Genomic DNA, 11463 nt, shown 5'->3' on the forward strand with positions numbered 1-11463 from the left:
GTCCCTACTATTGAAGTCAGGCTTACAGGTCTGTAATTACCCGGGTGTGATCTATCTCCCTTTTTAAATATAGGCACCACATCTGCTTTACGCCAATCTTGTGGTACTGAGCCTGTGGAAATGGAGTCCATGAATATTAAATATAATGGTTTTGCTATTACTGAGCTTAACTCCTTGAGAACTCTTGGATGTATGCCATCGGGGCCAGGTGCCTTATTTACTTTAATTTTTTCAAGTCGCTTATGAACTTCTTCCTCAGTTAACCAATTGGTCATTAATATGGAGGTTGTGGCTTCCTCACGTGGTGCTACTATTGAACTTGATTCTTACCGGGTAAACACAGAGGCAAAGAATTTGTTTAATACCTCTGCTTTTTCCTTATCTCCAATAATCTGCCTACCCATCTCACACTGAAAGGGTCCTATATTTTCTTTTCTCATTTTTTTGTTATTAAGATACTTAAAGAACTTTTTAGGGTTGACCTTACTTTCTATTGCAATCCTTTTTTCATTATCCATTTTTCCTAATGTAATTGCCCTTTTGCAATTTTTGTTACATTCCTTATAATTCTGATACGATGTCTCTGTCCCTTCTGACTTAAAGATTCTAAACGCCCTCCTCTTCTTGTCCATTTCCTCCACTACCTGTTTATTTAGCCACATTGGTTTTGACTTATTTCTTTTATACTTATTATACGTGTGTTTTTCTAACAATGTTTTAAAGATTGCCCATTTATCTTCTATATTTTTCCCTGCAAAAACATCATCCCATTGTATTACTACTAGATTAGACCTCAGTTTATTAAAATCTGCCTTTCTAAAGTTTAAAGTCTTTGTTGAACCCAAAGTAATCTGTTTTTTGATAATTTATTTCAAATGAGACCATGTTATGATCACTGTTACCCAAATGTTCCAGGACTTGAATATTTGTTATTACTTCTACATTGTTTGATATGACCAAATCCAGAACTGCCCCTCTCCTGGTTGGTTCCTCAATAATTTGGGTCATGTAATTGTCTTTAAGCACCCCCAAAAACGTGTTCCCTTTTGTTGTAACGCTAATCTCATTGCCCCAGTCTGTCAGGATAATTAAAATCCCCCATTATGCAAACATGACCCAGTTTTGATGACTTCTCCATTTGCAAAAGTATTTTAGCTTCCTCAATCTCATAGATATTTGGTGGTTTATAGCATATTCCCACATACATTTTCTTTATACTTTTACCTCCACTGCTAATTTCTATCCACAAGGACTCTACATTTTCATCATTCCCTTCATAGACATCATCCCTTATAATAGGTTTTAGATCTGGTTTAACATATAGACATACTCCACCTCTCCTTCTATTTGTTCGATCCTTCCGAAAAAGAGAATAACCCTCTAAATTAACGGTCCAGTCATGAGTTTCATCCCACCATGTTTCAGTAATGCATATGATATCATACTGCTCCCTTGTAGCTATTAATTCAAGCTCCCCCATTTTATCTGTCAGGCTTCTTGCATTAGCAAGCATGCATTTAAGGTTTTTTTCAGCCTGTACTATTATCTTATCTGCTCCTTCCTTTCTGCTCCCACTTGGTTTAGTCTTTAGAAGTTTTCTAGTATTATCTCTATTTACTATGGGTATCTCACTGCTTGTCAAACTTGCACTAGTCCCCATTCTACCTCCATACCACCTTGAAACCTCATCTATTCCATTTAGTTCATTATCTGTTTCATTCCCCTCACCCCTCCATCCTAGTTTAAAATCTCCTCCAACCTTTTTAGCATTCTCCCCCCTAGCACAGAAGATCCCTCTTCATTGAGGTGCAATCCGTCCCTAGAATATAGATGGCACCTCTCAGAAAATGAGTCCCAGTGCTCTAAAAACCCAAACCCCTCCTTCCTACACCACTTTCTTAGCCATGCATTAACCTCCCTGATCTCTGACTCTCTCCCTGCGGTAGCGCATGGCATTGTTAGTATTTCAGAAAAGACTACCTTGGAGGTCCTTGCCTTAAGCTTTTGGCCTAGATCCCTGTAATCATTTTTTAGGACCCTCCATCTTTCTCTAACTTTGTCATTGGTGCCAACATGTACCAAGACCGCCGGGTCAATCCCAGCCCCACCCCAACAATCTGTCTACCCGATCCGTAATGTGCCAAACCCGAGCACCCGGGAGACAACAAACTGTTCGGTTCATGCGGTCCCGGCAACAGATTGCCCTATCTACTTTCCTAATAATGGAGTCCCCTACCACCACAATCTTTCTTTGCATCTGAGCATCCTGAGTCCCCACTGTGCTGGAGGAACTATTCTCCTGGCTGCTAGAGGAATTAATCCCCCAGCCTTGCCATTTCTGCCCCAACATTCCCAATATCTTCACTCAACATGGCAAATCTATTGGGATATGTCAGCTCAGAAACGACCTGCCTCTCCCTATTGCCCCTGCTTCCCCTTCTAACTGTCACCCAGCTACCTACCTGCTCCTCACTAACAGCAAATAAGCTACCTACCTGCTCCTCACTAACAGCGCCACCATCTGCACCACTAGTCGAAGCAAGGGCCTGCTCAGTGAGCTCTAATTCCCTTTCAAGATTGACAATGTCCTTCAATATTGCAAGTTGCCTCTTTAGATCAGCAATCTCTGATTCTAAAGAGATCACCTGCTCACACTTCCCACAGTGGTATGCTCCTTGGAACTGCTGCTCCAAGTACACATACATGTGGCAAGTTGTGCATTGAGTGGCATTTTTAATCCTGCTCATTCTATCAACTATGAAGTTTAGAAGTACTAACAGTAAACTGTACTTCAATAAACTATACCTTGTTTAACCGCTTCCTTGTTCCAACTGCTTCTGGTTCTAACTGCACACACTTTAACCAACCAGCACTTCAATCAACTCACAGCTCAATCAGTACACGCAAGCTGTGTAGCTCAGTAGCTCTCTGGTTGACATAAATATATATTCATCATGTGGTGGGTGTGGGAGTTTGAGCTAGCTGGGAATGTGTGTTAATCAATGTCTGACTGGTAGCAGTCAATTGGAGGCTTTGGCACCTCCCCCCAGAGCTCACTCCTCCTCTTTCACCTCCCACTCAGAAGCGTGTGTACAAAGCTCCCAAACATTTGGTTTGGAATCAGGTTTATTCTTTCCTAAATTCATTTTACTTGTTATATTTTGGTGTGGGAGCTGTGGTGGAGCATCCTGTGTGTTTTGTAGAGGGTTTTGGGTTTATTTTGGGTTTTAAAAACCGTTTTTGTTTTTCACCCAGGGGCTGCAGTGTTTCAACCCAGCACAGCTGTACTTTGACTGGGCTGGTAACTGTAGCTTCAACCCCTCCCCCCTCCCCCACCACTGGTTGTTTGGTTTTTTCTTATTCACTTCTTTTTAAGCTTGATTTTCATTTGGATTTGGGAGCTCTGTGTTTTTCTTTAAAGCTTGTAATATTGTGGTGCAGCTTCTTGCAAGAGAGAGAGAGTAACTAATAAGGGAGGGAAAGGAAAACTGCAGTGTTTTAAAGCTGATTATTTCCTTCCCTTTCCAGAGAGGTAGTTAATTTGTTCTTAAAGGGACCGCTCCTCTCTGCACCTCTCCCTAAACACTACCTTCTCCCCTGACTTAGAGGCTTTTTATTATCATGCCTAAGGGGAAGAGGGATAGTAGGGCAACGGGGGCCACACCCGGACACCGGACCCCAAAACCTAAGGTCCCTAAGAGTACCAATTATAGCAACAGCCCTAAGCCTGGTACATCCAGTGCTCTGGCTGCACCTCCCCCTGCTCCTGATGATACCTTAACCCCTGCAATCCCAGTTCTATCATGGGCGCAGGTGACAGCTGCAGGCGTTAACCCCGGCAACAACAACGCTGGGGCCACACCCTTTCTGAGCAGGAAGCATGGGGTGAGGTGCCCAATGTCACCTGACCAGAGCATGGAGACTTATGAGAGGGCTGTGGCGGATGTAGTGGGTCCCTCTGCTGTGGTGGCAGCCAGCAAGATGTATGGCAGGGGCGTTTTCTTCCTCAGTACGCTGGCTGCCACCCACACCCTGGTGCCGAGGGGCATTGTTGTAGGGGGGAACTACATCCCCAATGAACCCATGGAAGGGTTGGGCACGAGGATCATCCTTTCCAATGTGCCCCCCTTCCTCCCAAACAGCCTCATGGCCCACACCTGCAAGCCCTGGGAGATATTAAGTCTCCCATAACAAAAATATCGCTGGGCTGCAGGGATAGGGCGCTGAGGCATGTGCTCTCCTTCAGGCGGCAGGTACAACTGCTGCTGCCAGGGAGCACAGAGTCTGCGGAGGGGTCTTTTGGGGTACCCTACGAGGGCGTAGTGTACACTGTACTATGGCACGGAGGGGGTTAGGTGCTATTTGTGCAAGGAGCTGGGGCACACTCGTAGGAGTTGCCCCAAAGGGAACAGAAGACCCATCCCAGCTCCTACACCCGCCCCTCCCTCTACCAAGACACCCTGTACTGCTGTGCCCACCACAGCGTGGCCCTCGAAGGCCCAGGTCCTCCCTGGGACCATAGGAGATGTCACTACCCCATCACGGACAGTGATAGCTGCACCTCTCCCCAAAAAGCAGAGGGAGAAAGAAAAAGTCACCCTGGTACAGACACCCTCGGTTGTCGCTGTCCCCCCCCCAAGAGCACTCTACCCCCAATGTAAGCACCATACAGGGTGCGGGGGAGCGGAAGGAAGCTCCTGCTGGGGAGGCAGCGGCACCCTCTCCTGGGGAATCAATCCCCAGGAAGAGTACATTTAAAACCAGTGTAACGTAAGAGAAACACCATTCAACATGTACTCATTATCACAGTTGATATGATTATAAAAGTTAATACTTATTGTTTTATTATTATAATTAAAAAGAATTTGTGAACAACTAATCTTAATCATATACTTAAATTTAAATAACAGAACAACAGTGGACAAAACAACATATATTAACAACATAAACTGGAAAGCAGGGGAAGGATATACAGCCTGCAGGTAAGTACTTAATAGTTGTGAGGAAAGCTCACACAGGTATAGTAGACAAATCCCCAGTTCCAGCACTAATTAAAAAACCTGTAATCAATAAGACAGGTATCTGAGGTTGACAATCACAATACTATAACACTACATGTGATATACCAGTATTATCAACTGAAACAAACGCCTATTCTAAACCACAAAATAGAGTTGCACAGCTGTATTGGAGACCTGCTGGCAATAAAAGTACAACTAATGCTAGCTTAATTAGATCTAGTACATTATGCAGCAGTAAATAATGGCCCATAAAATGTGATTGTTATGGCCCTGAGGCACGGGTCACTGCCCGTATCAAATTATAGCCTCTTACACTAGACTAAACTAACTGCATAAAGCGAACATTAGTGGTGTGGTTAGGAAACAAAAATAGAAACCGGGGGTGGGGTAAGAGTCGCTTAAAGGGTAGACACCAAGTCCAACTAGTTGTATTGCTTAAAGCTTAAAAGACCATAGAGAGTAGCAACAGTCTTGCTGAATTGACTCTAAACAATGTCATAGATAGTGTCAATTGCTGTAAATGCTAACCCATCGTCATGGAAATAGGCACCATAGTAACATCAGTGACCAAATAGCGAAATACAGCTCAGCTACAAACTAGTGATTATGGAATACTAAGTAGTCAATGCACACAGCATATCAATAACCTTACGGCTCAAAACGGCGCTCAGAGGCGCTTCCCACTCACTACCCGATCGGAGTTACGTCGTGACATCATGACGTCAACCTCGTTAGTCCCGCCTCCCACCTGACGCACGTTTCGCGGAGGCTTTTCAAAGGTGGTGACGTTGGAGAGTACAGGGAGGTGTTTTATACATATTCATTCCGTTCAAAGCCAATCGGAGATTGCGGTTGGAATAAGGCTCAATTTAGTAATTTAAAGACACAGTCTGATGTCCATTTAAACAGCCCGTACTGGATAAATTAGATTAAAGCAGTTGTAATATCATAACAAATAAGTTGGTACTACAAATATCATTAAAGTTCTACCAGACAGCTATGAGATACACTGATGATATTAATAAACGCATGAACAGGGGGCCATAACCTATAAACAGTGGAGATAGATACACAGAGGCACAATGAGAATGAAATGGTGCTTCAAATAAAGGGGGAGAACAGGAAACCCTCGTTTATGCCGCCTGGTGTTAAAGTACCTAGAAGGTAAATCCATTTGGACTCCTGCATTAAACAAAGGTTTGTCCTTCTCCCCTTCAGAAAACTTTCATGTGTTTGACTGGGTGAAGGACACTAATTTGTTTGGGAGGAAACTCCTTTTGCATAAATTCTTCAAGAGACGTGAAGTGTTCAAACTGAAATCAGAGGGTCTTATACATCTAGACCAACTGCATATTGATAATATGAGATCTAACTGCCCTCCTTGTGGAATCTAATAGAGTAGAAGGTGAATGACCATTTTCAGATCTTAGACCTAGGTCACACTTCACTCCACCTCTTACCATGAGCCCTAACGTTGAAATGTTTATTAGGCTAGTCACTAAGGGTCTAGAAAACCTGACAACTTGTAAAAAATCTGACAATTTGACTTTAGCTGAACGTCTAGGGTTGAAAGAACTACAAAAATATCTGACACTTACTGTAAAACAATCCGATAAAGGAGGAAACACAGTTATTATGAACACCATTGATTACATCAAAATGTGTACACGTTTATTATCTGACAAAAAGTGTTATAAAACACTGAAGCAAAGTCCAACGATACAGTTCAAACAGGAATTAAAAATCATTCTAGATCAAGGTCTATCAGATAAGTTATTATCCACAAAGGAATATAACCAATTGCTGTCACCAACCCCGGTCCTATCAACATTCTACTGCCTCCCGAAAATCCACAAGGGCACTGTACCCCCACCCGGAAGACCAATAGGGTTGGGATTTTAAATCTCACTGAACAGTGTAGTAAGTACGTAGATCAGGTACTACGCCCTTTTGTGAATGACTTACCATCATTTCTTAAAGATACTAAGGATGTTCTAAATAGATTGAATGACATCTACTTGGAAGAAGATACATTATTAATCAGCCTAGATGTAGAGTCTCTCTACACCTCAATTATCCATCAGGTTGGGATAGACTCTATAGCCTATTTCCTCAAGGGCAGGAGCCCCGAATTCACAAAACACAATCAATTGGTGCTAGATTTATTAAAATTCATTCTGACCCACAATTATTCAATGGCACTATTTTTCATCAACTCAGAGGTACAGTCATGGGAACCACCTGCGCCCCCACGTACGCCAACTTATACTTGGGTTGGTGGGAGGCGGAGGTGGTTTTCAATGAAGCATACAGTATGAGATGTTTACCAATCACATCTCGTTGTGGGTCCACTATATTGATGACGTCCTGATCCTGTGGCAGGGGTCAGAGGCGTCATTCAAGAATTTTGTTAATATTTTGAACACCAATTAATTGAATTTGCACCTTACTTTTGAAATTGACCCACGGGAGATCACCTTCTTGGACCTCAAGATCTCGAGGGGCCAAGACAACAAAGTATCAACCACGGTCCACCGTAAAGCAACAGCAACAAATAGCTTATTGCGGTTTGAAAGTCACCACCCCAAACATTTGAAAGTCCCTGTGGGTCAGGTTTTAAGAATTCGTAGGAATTGCTCCACTATTGCGGCTTTTGAGGCAGAGGCTGTGATAATGAAGGAGAGATTTAGGGCAAGACGCTATAGCCATAAATCCATCACAAAGGCTTATAGACGAGCGAAATTTAGTGATAGAAGTTCACTACTAACTGAAAATAAGGTTTCGGCAGAAGACCCCAAATTAATACGATTTGTGGGAACCTTCAATAACCAATGGTCTGAAATAAACACAATTTTAAGTAGACATTGGCCAATCCTCATTGAAGACCCCGACCTTAAGGAAGTGTTAAGATCTACTCCAACTTTAGTAAGTAGAAGAGCAATGAATCTAAAAGATAAGCTCGTCCATAGCCATCTTCGCCCTACTGTATCTAGCACCTGGTTGACAAACAGGTCAACAGGTAATTTCAAATGCCGTGGCTGTAAAGCCTGCCCCTTCATTTCGCTTACCAACACCTTTTTTAACTGGAATGATACCAAATCATTTACAGTACGGCAATTTATAAACTGCAGAACAAGAGGGGTGATATATCAAGTGATATGCGATGTACCAAAAAATACGTTGGCAAAACCATAAGAGAGTTCCGCCAGCGTGTTGTGGAACATCTAGGAGCGATCAGAAACCATCTAGACACCCCTCTAGCTAACCATATCCACTCAGTATATCAAGGAGATATCATGAACCTTCGGTTCATGGGAATTGAGAGTGTTACCATTAACCCTCGAGGGGGAGACTGGAATCGCCTTGTTTTGCAGAAGGAGTCCAAATGGATTTACCTTCTAGGTACTTTAACACCAAGCGGCATAAACGAGGGTTTCCTGTTCTCCCCCTTTATTTGAAGCACCATTTCATTCTCATTGTGCCTCTGTGTATCTATCTCCACTGTTTGTAGGTTATGCCCCCCTGTTCATGCATTTATTAATATCATCAGTGTATCTCATAGCTGTCTGGTAGAACCTTAATGATATTTGTAGTACCAACTTATTTGTTATGATATTACAACTGCTTTAATCTAATTTATCCAGTACGGGCTGTTTAAATGGACATCAGACTGTGTCTTTAAATTACTAAATTGAGCCTTATTCCAACCGCAATCTCCGATTGGCTTTGAACGGAATGAATGTGTATAAAACACCTCCCTGTACTCTCCAACGTCACCACCTTTGAAAAGCCTCCGCGAAACGTGCGTCAGGTGGGAGGCGGGACTAACGAGGTTGACGTCATGACATCACGACGTAACTCAGATCGGGTGGTGAGTGGGAAGCGCCTCTGAGCGCCGGTTTGAGCCGCAAGGTTATTGGTATGCTGTGTGCATTGACTACTTAGTATTCCATAATCACTAGTTTGTAGCTGAGCTGTATTTCGCTATTTGGTCACTGATGTTGCTATGGTGCCTTTTTCCATGACGATGGGTTAGCATTTACAGCAATTGACACTATCTATGACATTGTACATTGTTTAGAGTCAATTCAGCAAGACTGTTGCTACTCACTATGGTCTTTTAAGCTTTAAGCAATACAACTAGTTGAACTTGGTGTCTACCCTTTAAGCGACTCTTACCCCACCCCCGGTTTCTATTTTTGTTTCCTAACCACACCACTAATGTTCGCTTTACAGTATGCAGTTAGTTTAGTCTAGTGTAAGAGGCTATAATTTGATACGGGCAGTAACCCGTGCCTCAGGGCCATAACAATCACATTTTGTGGGCCATTATTTACTGCTGCATAATGTACTAGATCTAATTAAGCTAGCATTAGTTGTACTTTTATTGCCAGCAGGTCTCCAATACAGCTATGCAACTCTATTTTGTGGTTTAGAATAGGCGTTTGTTTCAGTTGATAACACTGGTATATCACATGTAGTGTTATAGTATTGTGATTGTCAACCTCAGATACCTGTCTGATTGATTACAGGTTTTTTAATTAGTGCTGGAACTGGGGATTTGTCTACTATACCTGTGTGAGCTTTCCTCACAACTATTAAGTACTTACCTGCAGGCTGTATATCCTTCCCCTGCTTTCCAGTTTATGTTGTTAATATATGTTCTTTTGTCCACTGTTGTTCTGTTATTTAAATTTAAGTATATGATTAAGATTAGTTGTTCACAAATTCTTTTTAATTATAATAATAAAACAATAAATATTAACTTTTATAATCATATCAACTGTGATAATGAGTTCATGTTAAAGGGTGTTTCTCTTTTCTCTTACGTTACACTATTAACTCATTCCCCCTTTGCACCTCTGTCTTTATTCATTTGATTGTTAACCAAGCTGAAGCGAGAGTCAATCCCTTCTCCCCTCCCCCTTCCCTTTTCCCTACCCTACCACTATTCTAAATTTAAAACCAACAAGAGGGGGATTGAGGAGGTCGAGGAGGGTGAACCGTATTACGTTCACCCTATGAAGTCTCCGAAGCGGAACGCAACATCAGTTCCACACAGGGTGGTCTCGTCCGGCCCACAGGTTAGGATCAGCCTATATGACCCGGATCCCACGAATATACAGCCCCCCCCTCGAAGATCTGGAGGGAATGCGAGGGGAAGGGGAGGTACCCGGCGTCTCTGGGGTGGAAGGCCAGAGTGCTCAACAGCATGAGGCCTTGCCCCTGGATATAGACGTTGGGGAGCGTTCCAATATCCCTCTCAGTTGGAGGGTATTCCCTGGGGACTTGTGTTTCGGTGAATCTGCCACACCGGACGCAGCTGTCTTCGGGGACTCGGGGGTCGGCCGGGATCCCTCTCCGGCTGTGCCGCCTTCGGGTGGCACACCTGGGGCTAAGCCCCGGCTTGTGTCACCGGAGGAGGGGGATGGGCTAGGGCTGACCCCCGTGGTTGGGGGTTTGGGGGATGGAGTGGGGGAGGCAGGTATGGGTGGGGGTGTTTTGGCGAGTGCTCCAGATTACATCTGGGAGATGTCTGATGTGAGCCCTCTTTGTGGAGAGTCTGGGTTAGGCTCTTTGCTGGAGGTGACTGCTGGGCTGGACCCTCCATATGGGGTGCTTGCTGAAGAGTGCCCTCCCACGATTGCTGCAGGCACCTGTGGCATCTCATTTATCCACGTGGCAGTAGAAGAGACTAGGAGGGCACTGTGTGCCTCTGTGGCCTCCGAGGTCACTCGGGGGACCGCTGCCTCCGACATGCCGCCACCAGCTGCCCCTGAACATCCTGCCCTGGGGTTAAATATAAAGGGTATAGTGGACCCCCTCGTGAAAATACAGAGGAGGGGATCCACTCTAAGGCTGAGAAAGGCACCCGCAGGGAAGGGCGGGGGTTTTGAGTTCTTCCGCCAAGATGAGCCCGGGGAGTTGCAGCTCAGTGAGGAGTCCTCTGGCACCGTGGAGTTGGCGGGCTCCTTGACCCCCGTTATCCCTGCCCAGGAACTAGATTAGTTCCTGGAAGATACCCTTTTCAAGTCGGGAAGCATGAAGGTGCAGTTGGCCCTTGAGAGGTGGAAGGATGCCTCGTTCATTCTCCGCTCTCAATCAGTATATATCAAGGCCAACCGCAAGGCCAAAATCTCTGGATCCAATGGCCATGTTCGCGCCCTGAAGTTTAACAAATTGTTGCGAGACCACATAAAGGCTTCTCGGGGTTTAGCACCCAAAGCGCCTGTCGGAAGCACAAGGAAAACTTCTGACTACCAATGGTTTTGAGCATCGGTACGCTTAACGTAAATGGCTGTAGGGGACGGGTTTCGCAGGTTCCAGGTACTCTCCTTTATACAGAAGGGAGGGTATTCTGTGAGCTTCCTGCAGAAGACCCACACCACTCCAGAGGCTGAAGCCAGCTGGCATCTGGAGTGGTGAGGCAGGGTCTTCATCA

Source organism: Ascaphus truei, chromosome 16 (genome assembly GCF_040206685.1).
Source record: "Ascaphus truei isolate aAscTru1 chromosome 16, aAscTru1.hap1, whole genome shotgun sequence".
Taxonomy (NCBI): domain Eukaryota; kingdom Metazoa; phylum Chordata; class Amphibia; order Anura; family Ascaphidae; genus Ascaphus; species Ascaphus truei.